The sequence below is a fragment of the Dipodomys ordii genome, unplaced genomic scaffold (genome assembly GCF_000151885.1).
Source record: "Dipodomys ordii isolate 6190 unplaced genomic scaffold, Dord_2.0 Scaffold50, whole genome shotgun sequence".
Lineage (NCBI taxonomy): Eukaryota > Metazoa > Chordata > Mammalia > Rodentia > Heteromyidae > Dipodomys > Dipodomys ordii.
Genome location: NW_012267266.1, coordinates 6494947 through 6509926, shown reverse-complemented (window position 1 = coordinate 6509926; position 14980 = coordinate 6494947).

Here is a 14980-nt window from a genome sequence, read left to right as displayed (position 1 = left end):
AAAAAAACAATGGGATGGTTTCACATTTCTGTCAAGTGTAAAAATGATGACGATGAGGAGGAGATGATGATGATAGCAATGCTAATTGACACAAATGTAAACGAGGACTGTCTATGAGATGATTATTGGGGAGGGAGAAAGAAAGGATACTGAGAGGTAAAGAGGATCAAAGTACATTATATATTATGCATATATTATACACATGTATGAATGCAGTGGAACGGAATCCACCACACGCTTTTAAAAATGGGGAGAAGCCCTCTTTGCAGATGATATGATTCTGTTTTTAAAGAACCCTGTAGTCTCTTCTCCCAAGTTACTTGTGCTGATCACAAACTTTGGCATAGTAGCAAAGTATAAAATTAACCCACAAAAATCAGTAGCTTTTCTGTATGCTAACAATGAGAAGAGTGAAGCCAAAATCAGAAAAGCAACTACTTTTGTAATAGCATAAAAATACCCAGGAATTCCCTTAACCAAAGATGTGAAGGAGCTCTGTGAAGAAAACTTTAAAAACTTGAAAAAGGAAATTAAAACAGATCTAAGGAAATGGAAAAACCTCCCATGCTCCTGGATTGGAAGGACTAACATCATGAAAATGGCACTACTGCCTGATACTATATACAAATTCAATGCAATACCCATCAATATCCCAACAACGTTCACTAATGAAATAGAAGAAGCAATCCAAAAATTTATATGGACAATAGGAGATCCCAAGTACCAAAAACAATCCTTAGCAGGAAGAACAGTGCTGGAGGAATATCAGTACCAAACTTCAAACTCTATTACAAAGCTGTAGCTATAGAAGAGCTTAGTACTGGCATATAAACAGCCTGAGGACCAATATAATAGAATTGAAGACCCAGAAATGATCCCACAGACCTATGGGCACCTAATATTTGATAAGGAAGTCAAAAACAGCAGAAGAAAGAAAGTCTCTTCAAAAAATGGTGCTGGTAAAATTGGCTATAAATTTGTAGAAAACTGAAGTTAGATCCTCATATATCACCTTGCACCAGAATCAATTCCAAATGAATCAAAGACCTTGAGGCAAAATTCAATACTTTGAAGGTATCGGGGAAACACTAGTGCTCCTTAGCACAGGTCAAAACTTCCTAAACAAAGATCCAGAAACACAACAAACTAAAGATAGGCTGGATAAATGGGATAGCATTAAACTGCAGAGCCTCTCTACAACAAAGGACATAGCTAGCAAACTAAATGGCCCACAGACTGGGAGATTTTCACTAGCCATACAACAGACCAAGACCTCATATCAAATATATACTTGGAGCTCAAAAAGTTAAACTCCCAAAAATGAATTCCCAAAGAAACAACCACCCCATTAATAGGTGAGCTAAAGAATTAAAAAAGATTTCTCTAGAGAGGAAATAAGAATAGTCAATAGACATATGAAAATATGTTTAACATCTCTGGCCATAAAAGAAATGCAAATCAAACCCACATTGAGATTCCACTTTGCCCCAGTTAGAATGGCCATTATCAAGAAAACAAACAGTATCAGATGCTGGCAGGGATGTGGCCAAAAGGGAACACTACTACACTGTTGGAGGGAATGTAAACTGGTTCAACCAGTCTGGAAAGCAGTATGGTGGTTCCTCAAAAGACTAAACATAGAGTTCTCAGAATGACCAAGAAATTCCACTCCTGAGCATTTACCCAAATGATCACAAACAAGGCCATACTAAAGCTACCAGCACAACTATGCTCACTGCAGTATTATTTATCATAGCTAAGATATGGAACCAACTCAGATGCCCCGCAGTAAATGATTGGATCAAGAAAATGTGGTATATATACACAATGGATTCTATGCTTCCATCAGAAAGAATGACATCACCCCATTCATAAGGAAATGGAAAGACTTGGAAAAAAATCATATTAAGTGAAGTAAGCCAGACCCCAAAAAACATAGGCACCATGGTTTCTCTCATTTGTAATAATTGTAAAATATGTCTAGGATAGTCCTAGTAGAGGATCACAATAGCTCAATAGCTATGCACATATGACCATATGAAATGATACTGATTGAAATGAACTCCAAGATATGCAAACAAGAGGGATTTTTGTTGTTTTTTCTCTTTCTTTCTTTCATCTTTCTCTTAGTGTACTGTTTGCTGTTATTTCTTTTGTTCTTTCTTTTTTTTTTCTCCTCTGGTTTATTACCAGTGCTCATTGTTTCTGATTTTGGCACCCTTTGTCTTGTATATAAGTTAATCTGATTTGGGGAAGGGAAGGGAATCACAGAAATGGTGGGACAAAGGGTGAACCAGTGTAACAGCAATACTCACTAGACACCATGTTGGAAATGAACTTTACAACTTGTGGGGCAGGGGTGTCAGAGAGGAGGGTTGAGGGAGGGAAAGCAGGAGAAAAGGAGGGAAAGGGTAAAACTGTTGGAAAGAAATGTCTTCATTACCTTACTTATGTAGCTGTAACCTCTCTGTATATCACCTTTACAATAAAATAATTTTTTAAATGGGGAGAAGGAGCCAGCACCAGTGGCTCATACCTGTAATTCTCACTACTCAGAGGCTGAGATCTGAGGATCTCAGTTCAAAGCCAGCCTTTGTTTTTGTTGTTATGCTGCACAAGATAAATAATACATCTGAACTCTCACACTTCCCAGAAAAAATTAAGAGCAATTTGGTAGTGAAATTTGGACCCATTCCATTTGAAGGTCAACGAGTCAGTCTATGTCTGTTTCCAAGGCACTTGCTGGGTCTTCAGAAATCATTCTTTGTCCTTCAAAGACTATCAGCGCAGAAGAGAAATTGAAGTAGAACTGGTTAATCTTTAAGAAATTAAAAAGTAGGCCCAAAGGATATAATTCAAATATGAAAAGCAGACCCCAAGATACACAAGGAAAAAACAAATGGCTTAACACACTAACAAGTCAATTCTTTTAAATACAGCTATTTCTTAATCCATGTACCTGGAAAGTTATTCTGGTTTTATTTTATTGTTATTTTTTTATTGTGAAAATACTGAACAGAGGGGTTAAAATTACATGGGAAAGATAATGAGTACATTTCTTATCAGTTATTCTGGTTTTAATCTCAGTTTCTTCATCTGTAAAATACAGTTATTCATATTTACAGTTGTGAGAATGAAGAAAACATGCAGATAAATAGATTAGTGAAGTGTCTGGCACAAAATAAGCACTTTACAAACATAAGCCATTATTAAGATGATGCTGGAACTAGCACCTGACATTGGATAATGACTTGATCAGTGGACCTGGAGTCATTGTGGCATTACAAATGTTTATTGTAGCATGCTGACCCAGACCACTGCATTGGACATTCCTCCGTCCACAGCTAATGTTCCTAGAATCTCCACATTGAGAGGGCAGATGGAATCATCAGTTGGTTAAGGAGCCTAGTAAACTCAACATATAGTTGAACTCATTTGAAATCTCCCCTAAAGCAACTTGTAAGGTGGCAACCTACAAAGAAATTGATTCATCTCTGAATGTGTTGGAGTATAAATGGCAAAGCTTAGAGATATGAGCATATATACTCTGCCAACCTTGGAACATAGTCACTACATGGAAAATCTGTATTTCAAATTAGACTCTTACATTTTTAGCACTGAATTTCATTTATACTTTACAAAAATGTTTGACTCCCTTGTAAAAATGGAGCTGAAAATAGATTCTCTGGGCATCTGATACTTGTAAATTAACTCTAAAAATAATATTTTGATGAGTAAAACAGAAAAAACACAGAAATTTCTCATAAAATGCACAATAAATGGAAAATTCAAGTAAGTGGGTATAGGATGACAAAGAAACATATGGCATTTTAAAAGATTTTTTTGGCAGGCTTTGAGTGGGAAATTGCCACCAGCCAAAGTTTTTAACATTTACACTTTTGGGGGAACTCATGGTAAGAAGATCTTATTGTTCCCTACAAGCAGGAAATAACCTCCAAACTGTAAGTTTTGGTCTCGATAGATATCCAAGCTACAGGGCTGACCGCCATAACATATCTGCCTAAAATCTCTCTCTACTCCTCCCATGAGAGATGAACTTGGGATATAATGCTTAACTCAATGAGGAAATTCAGATACACTGTGTAAGTTCTTGCTTTGTTGTTTTGTCATTTGAAATCTGAATTTTTCTAAAAGGTAAAAAAAATCTTCTTAAGATTATATGTGGGACAAAGAATACACTAGAAAATCACTCATCTGAAGTATTCAAATTGTCATGTTTATTTTTATTGTCCAGGTGGACTCAACAAAATCTGTCAAATATAAAAATCATTGTGCCCAAAAGATATCTCAGTCTATGTAAATTCCAACAGGGTTTTCATAGAATTCAAAAACATGATTTTGAAATTCATGATGTAGAATGAAGGTGGAAATTTGTCACAATTTTCATATTTAAAGTAATGTCAGCTCTATTATGGCACAAGTGAAGTACGTTACATTTTACATAATGAAACTCCACCATTTAATCTGCTTTTATGTATGCATAAAACCCATACAATCATCACCAGATTCATTTTTCATTTCTAAACATTTCCGTGTTTCCCTGCCCCTTTCTCCATCCACAGGCAACTACAGACATCCTTTCTATCTCTGTGCAATATTTTGCACATTTCAACATTTCATTTAATCAGATCTTATGTTATACTAATCTTACTAAGCACAATTTTTGAGATGCATCCATTTCGTTAGATGTATGACTAGTGCCCTTTTAGTTATTTCTGAGTAATATCCCATTGTGGAGACAAATCACAATTGGTTTATTAACTTCCATATTGATGGCCATTAGGGTTGCTTCCAGTTTGGACATGTTACAAATAATGCTACTATCAACACTTGTGTACAAGTTTTTGTGTGGACATATGTTCTTTAGCGTGGACATATGTTCTTGTTTTTCTTGAATAAATACCAAGTGCTAGAAGTGCTATCTCATATGGTGGATATAAGTTTAATTCGGAAAACTTCATCAAGTGATGGAGAGTTCCTGTTGCTCCCTTCGCTCAGTACACTTTTCAAAACCTTAGCCAAACTGAAGGATTTGTGCTAGTATATCATTTGTTGTGAGTTCACTTCACCGGTGACTAATGATGCTAACCATCATTATACATATGTGTTAACCCTCCACACATCTCCTAGGGTAAAGTGAATATACAACTCTTTGGATTATTTCCTCATTGGGTAGTACATTTTTTTACTTAGGAATTTTTAAGGTTCTTTAGACATATAGATGTGAGTTCATTGTCTGATATAGATGTGTGGTAAACATTTTCTTCTGGTTTCTTCCTATTTGCCTTTTGAAGAATGAAAGTGGAAGAAGTAGAATTTATCATTGTTTCTTTTCCATTTATGGTTCATAACTTTTGGATAGGTTTGCAAAGTGAAGATATATATGAAAGTGATGTACCGTTCCATTAATTTAGTTTTTCTTTTATTTAGTAATGTTTTCTAGTTTTTAGTATGCATATATTAGACACTTTTGTTAAATTTATTTCTAGAAATTTTATGCTTGGGAGATGCTGTTTTATATATATATATACACACACACACATGTACATACATGTATTTTTACATTTTTAGTTTCTAATACATAAAAAGTTTACTTTTTTGTATTCCCTGAAATATTGGTGAACTAATTTCCTAGTTTAAGTTTTAAATTTCCTGAGCTGTCCTATAACAACTAAATCTGTAAATGGTGACAGTTTTAAGCATTCCTTTTTCTAAGCATTCCTTCTTAATGTTTATGAATTTTATGTCTTTTCTGGGTCTTCATATATTGGATAGGGTCTCAAGAATTATATTTTATAGAAATAAAAGAAGTGAACTTTTTCTATTGTTCCTGATCTTTAGGAGGAAAATCTTTTGGCATTTAGGCATGACTTCAAGTGTAGATTTTCTTCACAGACACCCTTTAGACATTTGATGGATTCCCATACAATTTCTACTTTTTCAAAAACTTCTTTTTTTTTTTTTTTTTCCGGTCGTGGGGCCTGAACTCTAGGCCTGGGCGCTGTCCCTCGGCTCTTCAGCTCAAGGCTAGCACTCTACCACTTGAGCCACAGTGCCAATTCTGGCTTTTTTCTTTTTTGCTTATGTGGTGCTGAGGAATCGAACCCAGAGCCTCATGCAAGCAAGGCAAGTGCTCTACCACTGAGCCACCTTCCAGCCCTGTCAAAGACTTCTTATCTTGAATGGAGATTGAATTTTGTCAAGCGTACAACTATCTATTAAAATTGCCATCTAGGTTGGGCATGGTGGCACATATCTGTAGTAATAGCTTCTTAGGAAGCTGAAACAGGAGCCTTTATTGAGTCTTTGAATTTGAGATCAGTATAGGCAGCATAACAAAAACCAATCCCTAAACTAAAACTAGAACATCCTATCTTTCATGGAGAGAAAGAAGAGGAAGTGCTTTTTGCAGCAATCTGTCACTAAGTATTTAATTTTTTCCATGACTATAGACTATTTGAGCCAAAAAAATCCATCCTTTGTTTGAAGCATAGCTTTATTGAATACAGAGATACTGTAGTCAGAAATGACTCCTTCCTATCTTAAAGTGACTACTAAGTCTTATTCTAAGTTGCTGTTGAGAAAAATATGTTCTTGCTGTGGTAATCCCCCTCACCCTCTGTGTGTGTGTGTGTGTGTGTGTGTGTGTGTGTGTGTGTGTGTGTGTGTAAGAGAGAAGAGGAGTTAGGGGAAGAAAGAGAGAGGAGAGAGAGAGTAAGAGAGATAGAGAGAGAGAAAGAGAGGAGGGGGAGAGAAAGACAGAGAGAGAGAGAAAGAGAGGGAGAGAGAGAGAGAGAGAACCTGATCCTTGTTTTTTGTTTTTTTTTTTAAACTAAGAACTGGGTAATTGTCCTTCTGTTTGTCCTATTCCTAACATCAGTCATCATATTGTTTCTTTGCTCCAGAGATTAGTGGGGTGGAAACTGGTAAATGAATAATCACAATAGCACAATAAATTAGAGCTCAGCACTGGGGACACTTATATTACTATAGGTAAGAATTTAAGAGATTAATTGCCCAATATTTATTAACATTTTTTGCTTAGGAGAGTGTTGAGAAAAGAGATAAAAGGAAAACTTGAATGAAAAGGTAAAGCAGGAGAGCCATTGATACAATGATTTTATTAATCGAAAACTAGACAAAATACTTTGGAGAATGTTCTTCAACTATGTATACATTTTATAACATTTTTATAATGGCTTTTTAAAACTTATTTTTATATAAAAATAAATGGAAGTATAAGTTTCAGCATTGTTTCTTGAACCCTAGGAACAAGATAATTCAACCCCCTAAACATCTTCACTTTTGGAAGTTGAATGGATCAAAATACTAATGATTAAAAATGTCTAAAATAATTTATTGTATTTTTGGCATAGGAAATAGTCCTGTGTCCTAAAGAATTTCAGTAATATTTATCATGCATGCAAATGATCTGCATGAAGTGTCCATACGTGTTTATGTTTATGTGCATGCATCTGTTGATTTTGTTTCTTGCGGGACTAAGGAGAAAAGATGAATTGTGCCCCTTCTGACACAGTATGAAGTAAGGACAGAGCACACTTGGGATAATGAGATAGTCTTTAAAGTGATCATTCAAGCCAGAGCCTGAAGTCAGACTGGGAAAAACATAAGTCAGTTTCTTACATACCCAAAATTCCTGGAAAGACTGGGGAGAAAGCCAGGCATGGCTTCACATAGAATGGAATTTGGATAAATTTTACTTGGATCTTGGAGGACAGGGCAGCACAGATGATATCTGGGCTCCGTGGCTGTGTTTGAAAATTAGACACATTGTGATGGTTATAATTTTATGTGTTGACTTGAGTAGGCCAAAGGTTACCCAAATATTTATCAAACATTACTCTGAGTGTTTCTTTAAATGTGTATTTGCGGGAGGTTATCACTGAAATCGGTAGACTGACTACAGTAGATGGGCTCTCCCTGAAGTGAATGGGCCTCATCCAATCAGTTGAAAGCTTAATTAGAATAAAAGGCTGACTTTCACTTGAGGAAGAAAGAATTCCCAACCACGGAATGTGGCTTAGTGGTAGAGTGCTTGCCTAGCATACATGAGGCCCTGGGTTTGATTCCTTGGTACCACATGAACAAAAAATAAATTAAATCCTGGAAACTAGCTCTTTCTGCCTAATAATACAAGCCATCAGTCCTTCCTGAACCTATAGCTGTTTCCAACTTTCCAACTTAAATTAGATGTTGGCTTTGCAGATTTTAGACTCCATAATTGTGTGAGCCAATTCCTCATATTCTCCTCTCTTTCATTCTCTTATTTCTGTTTTTTTTATATTTTACCTAACCAATAACCTTCTCTTTTACTCTAGATAATTACCAGAAAAACATGCTATTAAACATATTGTGCAAAAAATCAGAGTATTAACACAGTTAAATGATCATTTCTAACAACGTGCATGAGGTTTCCATTTGAATGATTTTATGCTTTAAGTGGGTGTTATTCCCCCTAGATCAAGAGAGTGGAGGTTCTGTTTCCAAGAAGGTTTTCCTCCAAAATAAAAATAATTTGCTTACTTACTTTTGCATGTACATTTATTTTTTTGGTCAATCAGAGCTTGAACTCAAGGCTTGGGAGCTGTTTTGTTCAAGGTTAGTGCTTTGAACCACAGTTTCACTTTCGTTGTTGTTGTTGTTTGAGTAGTTAATTGGAGATAAGAGTCTCACGGATTAACCTCCCCCCAAAATAAACCCTCAAAAAGTCAACAACCCAATCAACAAATGGACTAAAGACTTAAAGAGAGACTTCTCAGAGGAAGAAAGAAGAATGGCCAATAGACACATGAAGAAATGTTCAACATCTCTAGCCATAAAAGACATGCAAATCAAAACAATGTTAAGATACCATCTAACTCAAGTTAGAATGGCAATTATCAGGAACACTAATAATAACAATACTGGTAGGGATGTGGCCAAAAGAGAACACTGTTGTTGGGAATGTAAACTTGTTGCGACTCTGGAAAGCAATATGGAGGTTCCTTATAAGACTGATCATAGAGCTTTCCTATGACCGAGAAATTCTACTCTTGGGCATTTATCCAATAGACTGCAAAAACAGGCCCCACTAAAGCCACCAGCACAACCACATTTATTGCAACAGTGTTTACCACAGCCAAGATGTGGAAACAACATAGAAGTCCTTCAGTGGACAAATGGATCAAGAAAATGTTTATATATATATATGAAATTCTACTCATCCATCCAAAAGAATGCTATTGTGCCATTTGGAAGAAAATGGAAAGACTTGGAAAAAATCATTTTAAGTGAAGTAAGCCAAAGAAACATAGGCTGCATGGTTTCCTTCATTTGTGGTAACTAGAATGTGCCTATAAATCTACAAACACATTGAATCTAGAAACTCATTGAATGACTAAAATAAATCAATAAAACTAGGACATGTTAAATTATATAGGGCTCTAGCCATTAACATACAGAGACCAAAGGAGGATATGCATTGGAGTGATAGACAAAGGCTCAATAGCTATGGACAGATGATCATATAAAATAAGTCTATATTGTATATCCATTTATCTGAATTAGGGAAGGGAAAGGGAACAACAGAATGACGAGACAATGGACAAGGGGGGAACCAATGCAACAGCGATACTCACAAGAAAATATGTTGGAAATAATCTGTACAATTTGGGGGGTGGGGATGGAAAGTGGGAGAAATATGAGGGAAAGGGTAACAAGTTTGACAAGAAATGTACTTATTTCCTTGCTTTTGTAACTGTAACCCCTCTGTACATCACCTTTACAATAAAAAATTTAAAAAGTTAAATTAAAAAGAAAAAATAAAATAAAGTAAAATAAAATAATATTCTATGAAATGAACTCCAAAAAAAAAAGAAACACATTTCATTCCTTAGTTGCCATTGTTGCTATTTTTGTTTTCTTTGCCTTTTGTATTATTTGTTTGTTTGTATTTGAGAGGGTAAGGAGGCACATAAAAGGTAGAACAAGGATGAACAAATACAGCAGTGATGCTTACTAGACACCATGTGGAAAATGGACTGGATATCTTATGGGTGGATGGGAAACATGGTTCAAAAAAATTCTACTGATTGTACCTGACTCGTGTAACTGTACTCCTCTGTATATCAACTATACAAAACAAAACAAATTAAAATAATAAATAAATAAGTCTCAAGGGGACTTTTCTGTGGGCTAGCTTCAAACCACAGTCCTCAGATTTCAGCCTCCTGAGTAGCTAGGATTACAGGCATGAGCCATCAGTTTCTGGTTACATGTACATTTTGTAATAGATTTCTCTTTCATAAATTTCCTTGCTTGAATGTTTAAGTCTATGTTAAAGGAGAACTGAGGACTCTTAGGAAGGGCTATGCTGCTGTTAATTCATTTAATAGTTAATCTTGGGCTTCTCTAATGTAGATTAGCCTGTAGACACCCTATGGCTGTTTCCAGCATACTTTCAGTTGTTAGTATAGCCCATTTCTCATCTCCGGAGGACTCTATTAATAATGTAAGATTATTAGCAGCTTTTATTGACTCTCCCTAATCATTGATCTTTTGGCAAAAATAATCTTGAAGGACTCCATGGGATTTCACATGAAATTACTGAGAAAATGGGGAATATTTATGAGATTTTATGGCTCTCAGCTATAAAAAAAAAAGTAATGACATAAAACTCAGAACACACTAAGTACCTGTAGCTAACATCTGTAATCCTAACTACTCAGGGGCTTGAGATCTAAGGATTGTGGTTCACTGCCAGTATGGTCAGGAAAATCTATAAGACTTATACCCAGTTAACTACCAAAAAAGCTGAAAATAAAGTTGTGGCTCAAGTGGTAGAGTGCTAGCTTTAGCAAAAGAGCTCAGGGACAGTAGGCCGTGAGTTCTAGTCCAGGACCGGCAAAAGAAAAAGAGCCCCCCAAATAAACAAACAAACAAAAAATTAAAAACCCTCAGAACACATGAAAGAAAAGTTTGGTAGGTCTGACATAAATAAAATAAAATTTTATATAGGGAAAACATAAGCAGAATGAAAAAGCAAAAACACACCTAGGTAAAACACATGCAGCACAAATTACAGCAGTTGGACAATATCCTTTCTCTAGGGAGAACTGATATGAATAAATAATAAGATAAAGACTACATTAGTAGAAAAATGAACAAAGGATATAAATAATTCATCAAATGAAAATTACAAAGAATACATATGAAGTGTTTAATTTCCTTTGTAAGATACAAGACTTTGCATTGACAAAAATAACAAAGAATTATGAATATTTCAGTATTCTAGATGAGTAGAATTCAAGAACTATCATACTCTAATACTTAGAAAGGATTTTGCCACTATATGACAAAAAAACAAAGTTCTGCATTAAATTTAAAAATATTGCATTAGTGCATATTAATTGTATAAAATAATGGGTTTCATCATGACATTTTTATAACTGTATCTAAAGTACTTTGACAGTACTCCCCACTACTCACCCTCATACCATTTTCCACATCACAGAATCCCTTCCTATTCCATCATAGTCCTTCGACTTTCCTGTATGTTTTTCTTTTCATTATTGTTATTATACAGGTGATATACAGAAGGGTTACAGTTACACAGATAGTGGACAATGCTACTACCCCTTCCCTTGCTCTCTCTCCTGTGTTTTTTTTTATATTCCACATATGAATTCTTTCTGAATTCGGCTTATTTTGCTTAACACAATAATCTCCAGATCCATTCATTTTTCTGAATCTTGTAAGGTTGATTGTGCAACTTAAAGTTGGTTGCATATAATAAAAACATAAATAGCTTGATTTTTTGCAGAAGGCTATGGTACGAGCCACCTGTTAAACACTGGGCTCTCCTTTTACAAGTACTGTTTTCTTCAAGACACATGGCTTCTATTTGTTATATTCAGAGAAGAAAAATGACTAGATGTGACAGATTGATAGAAAAAAAACATTTTAGTAACCTTTCAGAATTGAAAAATAAGTAAAAGAAGACAGTGGGAAAGAAAAAAATAAAGGAAGAAGAGAAAATAGGAAAAAAATTGGTTGAATAAAATAGAATTGATTTTTGCTAGTGATTCAAGCTTGAATTAGCTTTATATGCTTTGTTTATAATATGTCTGGAAAGTAAACTGGCTCTTATTAAAGACATGTTAGAATGGAAAAATTCCTTCCTGATGATGTTTCTTTTCATTTGGTTGCTCTTTTGTTCTTTCTAGCTTTCCTAGCTCTTCAAAATTGAAAATCACTATGTAAGGGAAAAGGACACGGTTTATTAGCCTTAAGTCATAACCAGTCATGTCAATTGGCAGAAATCTCTATGTAGTATATTTAAGTAAGAGTTCAAGCAAAATACGAGTATGCTATAAAACTATGAGTATTTCTAAATTGTAATGCTTTTAAAACATTTCTTTGAGAAGCATTAGGTTTTACGAACTGGGTTAGCATTCCCTACAGAAAAGGTAAAAAACTATGTACATATGGCCATATAAGATGATGTCAAGAGAAATGAACCCCAAGATAGAGACACAAAAGGTTTTGTTTTTGTTGCTGTCATTTTTAATGTATTTATAAGGTACTATGTGATTTTTAAAATTTCTTTTGTATCTTCTTCCCCCACGGTATAACTCCTGTTTTCACTGTATTTCATTCCGGTGCCCTGCATTTTTTTTAAATTTTATTTATTTATGTATTTATTTTTTGTCGGTCTGGGGCTTGAACTCTGGGCCTGGGCGCTGTCCCTCAGCTCTTCAGTTCAAGGCTAGCGTTCTACCACTTGAGCTACAGCGCCACTTCCGGTTTTCTGGTGGTTTATTGGAGATAGGAGTCTCACGGTCTCTCCTGCCCGGGCTGGCTTTGAACCGCGATCCTCAGATCTCAGCCTCCTGAGTAGCTAGGATTACAGGCTTGAGCCACCGGCGCCCGGCTGCCCTGCATTTTGTTTGGGGAGGGGAAGGGAAATAAGAAAATGCTGAAATGAGGATACATGTTGACCCATCGTAACAATGAAATGTACAAGACACCTTGTTGAAAATGAACTTTATAACTTCGGGTTGGGGGGAGGGAGGAGTTGTGGAGGTGGGAAGGGAAGGGATGGTAGGGGAAAAACAAAAGAGGGGGTAACAATGCTGTATAAGAAATATACTCATTCCCTTACTTATGTAACTGTAACCCCTCTGTAAGTATCTTTACAATAAAACATACAAAAAAAAAAAAAGAAAACGGAAACAGCCAATGGGACACAGAGAGATGCATAAAATGACTTACTATGGAAACTGGTTCATGTTATTACAGAGAATGCGAAGTCTCCGGATGTGCCATTGACAAGCTGGACTACCCAAAACGCTGAGCCTGAAGATTCTGAGAACCCAGAGAGCGTGGGGCACTAGTCTATGGCCCAATAACGAGGGACCTCAGTATCTGAGGGTAAAGCATGGCTTGTCTCAGCTAAGAGGGAGATGAGAAAAAGTTCACCCTCGCTGCTCTTTTTTGTTCTATTGAGGCCCTTAACAAATTTGCTACCCACTGATTTAGTCAGTCCACTGACGCAAATACTAATAGATTCTAGAGACATCCCACAGATACATCCCAAATGTCATCTAACTCACTAGATAGGCATCCTTCCCCCCAACTTAGTTCTCACACAAAATTAACAATCACGAGAGCCCTTAGTACTCCCTAGCATTATGCTTTACACTCAGTGGATACCAAGAAGAGCTGATGGTGAATATCTTACATTAAAAAAAAAAATCCATCTGTTGTCCTAACTACTCAGAAGGCTGAGATCTGAGGATTTCAGCTTGAAGCCAGTCTAGGTAGAAAAAGTCTGCAAGACTCCATCTCCAGTTAACCAGCAAAATGCCAAAATGGTTGAGAGCCAGTGGCTTACACCTGTAATCCTAGCTACCCCAGAGGCTGAGATCTGAGGATTGCCCTTAGAAGTCAGCAAGAGCAAGAAAGTCTGTGAGACTCTTATCTCCAATAAACTACTCAAAAAAGCCAGAAGTGGTGCTGTGGCTCAAGTGGTAGAGTTCTAACCTTGAGCACAAAGAGGGTCAAGGCCCAGGTCCTGAATTCAATCCCCAGGACCAGAAAAAAAAAGCCAGATTGGAGGTTAGGCTTAAGTGGTAGAGCACCAGCCATGAGCAAGAAGTCCAAGTGAGAGCACAAGGTCCAGAGTTCAAATACTCATACCCGCACACAAAATATCTGGGTGCAATCTATGAATCTTATCAAATAGGAAAGAAATTAAGTTAATGTAATAAGTGTTACCAATGAAACTTCAAAATAGAAGCTCAATGTAATTTAAAATAAGATACTACTACATTCCCATGTGATTGTTCAGAATCTTGAACTCTGAATGAACACAACGTTGGCAAGGATGTGAAATTACAGAAACTCACTGCTACTGGAATATGAAATTGCACAGTTACTTAGGAAGAGAGTTATTTTCTTAAACAAAACTAAACATACTCTACCATGCTATCTAGCGATTAGGTTTCCTGGCATCTACCCCAAATCCTGCATATAGACCAAGATGTTCTTCAGCAGGTGAATGGACAAGTACAGATGATTCACATAATGAAATATATCATTCACCACTAAAAAGAAGGAGATATCAAACCATGTAGACACATGGACAAAGCTTAAATACAGATAACTAAGTGAAGGAAGCCAATCTTAATAGTTTTCTTCCCATATGATTTCAACTGAATGACACTTCCGACAACTGTGAACACTAGGAAGATCAGTGTCTTTCAGGGAGTTGAAGGGATGGGTGACTAGGCAGAATATAGGGGGTTTTGGAGCATTGAAACCCCTATGATAGCATAATGTGGATATAGGCCCAAAGTCAGAATGTACAACACCAAAAAGAAGCCTAATATAAACAATAGGCTTCAGATGGTGATGAAGTGTCAATTAAGATTTGTTGCCTGTGGCAAATATACCAACC